The sequence below is a fragment of the Brassica oleracea genome, unplaced genomic scaffold (genome assembly GCF_000695525.1).
Source record: "Brassica oleracea var. oleracea cultivar TO1000 unplaced genomic scaffold, BOL UnpScaffold00913, whole genome shotgun sequence".
Taxonomy (NCBI): domain Eukaryota; kingdom Viridiplantae; phylum Streptophyta; class Magnoliopsida; order Brassicales; family Brassicaceae; genus Brassica; species Brassica oleracea.
In genome coordinates this window covers 30154-32961 of record NW_013617515.1, presented here as the reverse complement: position 1 = coordinate 32961, position 2808 = coordinate 30154, and positions in this window count along the sequence as shown.

The following is a 2808-nucleotide window of genomic DNA, read 5'->3' as shown; positions in this document are numbered from 1 at the left end:
GCGTATGCTGATAGCTCATTCAGTTCCTTATGCATTGACTCCACTTTGTTTTGTATCAGCTGCTCGTCGTCTGGTGTAGACGTGGTATCGATCGATGTGATCAAGTGTCTATCGATCGTTGATGGTGTGTACTGTCGATCGATTTGGAGTGTGCTCTGTCGATTGATGCTGATATCTGATGTTGAGATGCGAGTTGCCTCTGAATGGCTTTGACTTCCTTCTGTAACCACTCTGCTTGGCTATCTAGTCCACTGTGTTTGACGTCGAATGGAAAATAGATGTCATCACATCGCTTCTCAAATCGATCCTCCATGTTGTCTATAGCTGTGTAAAGCTTTGATGTGATCTGATCAACTTCTGCTTCTGTGTAGGGAAGATGTTCTGTAGGTTTCTTGCCGTCGAGCGATGTCCTACGGAACCTATCGATCGATGTTGAACCTTCTTCCTGAAAATCATGTTGATCATTAAGCTTACCAATGTCCCTCTGGACATTCATTATCTGTGTAGACAAGGTGTCCAAGTATCGCATGATAGGTGAGGTGAAACGGTCGTGCATATCCTCATAAGATTTTAACATATCTTCCATGGCTGCGAACCTTGTGTCGATCGATGTGATGTTGCAGATATCGATCGATGTGGCTGGTTGTGGATCTTTCATGCGAATGGTGTCCAGCTCTTGCTGTAGCAGATCAATTCTCGTGCTCAACCAGTCCACGTTGATGTTGAGAGGGTTGTATACGTCGTTAATTCTCATGTTGATTTATGCGATCTCCCATTCATCTTTCTTCTCTGCCAAACTTTCCGGTTCTGCAGGAATCTGGGATGTCTGTGGCTTGACGTCGATCGATGTTGATTTGTTGGCATCGATAGACGGGGATGTCGTAGCTTCCTTCTCAAGGTTGTGCTGCATACTCTCAATCTCTGTCCTCATCTCTGCCATACTTCTGAAAAGATCATTGGAACCTCTGTCCAAAGGTTGATGGGTGTCATCTACCAATGTCTTGAGTTCATCTCCTAGCTTTTCCTGAACTCCACAAATACCAGTCACCATCTCATTGATCCATCTTTAGTGTAGATCTCTGGTGCCAGTCTTGTAGGTGTGAAGGAAGTGGCATGTTCTGGAAGACATATGTGACTCTCTTCAAATAGGGATGCTCTCTCCAGAATTTTTCTGATGTTTTCCTTGGTAACAGGGATCATCTCACCAGCTACGCTCCTCGCATATCCAGACTCATCTCTGTAGACACCATATTCGTCCTTTTGTTCCCATTTGAACTTTATGGCTTCATAGATTTCGTAAGCGCGATGTCCAAATTCGTAACGTCTGTCGATCGATGGTGAGGGTGCCGTATCGAGCGACGTTGGTGTTACACTGTCGAGCGATGTAGAAGCAACCTTGTCGATCGATGCGTGGCCAACAGGTCTGCATGATTGGTGTGAACCAATTCCTGTTGTGTTGGCTCTTGGATATTCGTCTGGAACAGCGAAATTGGTGTCTGAAATGCTGCGTTGCTGCATAAACAAGTTGTCTGGTCCATTGGCCACTTGAAAAATATCTGGTATGTCCTCTCTGGATACTTGTAGAATCCTTCCATCCATAGCTCTTGCATGGCCATCTGAGTCTCTGAAAATACCAAATTCATCAGGAGTTATAAAATCATAATCAATGCTCATATTCTTTTTAGTAAATAGAGAATTAGGGTTTTTGGATTGAATGCTCTATCTAGATGTTCCTTCTGATTGATTTGTGGGAGCATTCATCTTTTCTGCTTCTGTGTTGTGAGAAGTGATCTGGGGTGCAAAACTCGTTATATAGGTATTGGTAAACCTGTTTGGAATTAGAATATTCCCTTTTTCCTTTTCGAAGGCGACGGTCTTAATATCGATCGATGTATCAGGTGTGGTATCGATCGATGCGCAAGATTGTTTTGCTGGATGAGGGTGAGTATCGATCGATGCGGAATGGACTCTGTCGATCGATGGTGGAGACGTGTTGTGGAAGGAATGGCGTGAATATCTGTCATCTTGCATTGCAATCTCAATGGCTCTTTCCTTCCAGTATTCCTCATCATACTCCTCAGTAGGATTCTCATTGGTTGAAGGAATTACAGTCTCTACTGCAAAACTTTCATGGAATCCACTGTCTGCCCAACTGCCTATTGAATAGTCGTCTCGTCCTCTGTTGTTGGGTTGTTGAAAGGCAAAATATGGATAACACTGATCTGTTAATGTGAAGTGGTATACCGGTTGCTTCCCGTTGAGCGATGTGGGATAGCGTTCATCGGTCGTCGTTGACTCATTGGAATCGATCGATGAGACAGTGTGAGTGTCGATCGATTCTGAGTACTCGGTTTCGTACTCTGCTCCACAATGGCATGCTGCAATGTAGCCAAGATCATTTCCAAGCTCCATGAGGTTAACATGTTGTCTTACAACTCGAACTAGGTCATAGTGGACGTCTGGATCTATCAGTGTCAGAAACAATCTGTTGGTGTTCATGTCACATAAAGCTCCTACTGTAGTTAGGAAAGCTCTTCCAAGCAGAAGTGAAGAGTTCCAGTTAAGCTTGATGTCCAGGACATGAAAATCTACTGGGACAAGGGCATTACCAATCTGTACCTCAAGGTCTCTTATGATGCCTCCTGAGCTTCTTTCTGAAAGGTCCACGAAGTTGAAAGATTCTGATGAAGGCTCTATTTTCAGACCCAGCTGATCTGCCATAACCTTAGGTAGTATGCTGACTGATGCTTCTGTGTCACATAGTGCATGGGGAAATTCAATACCCTTCACCACACATGGTATTGCAAA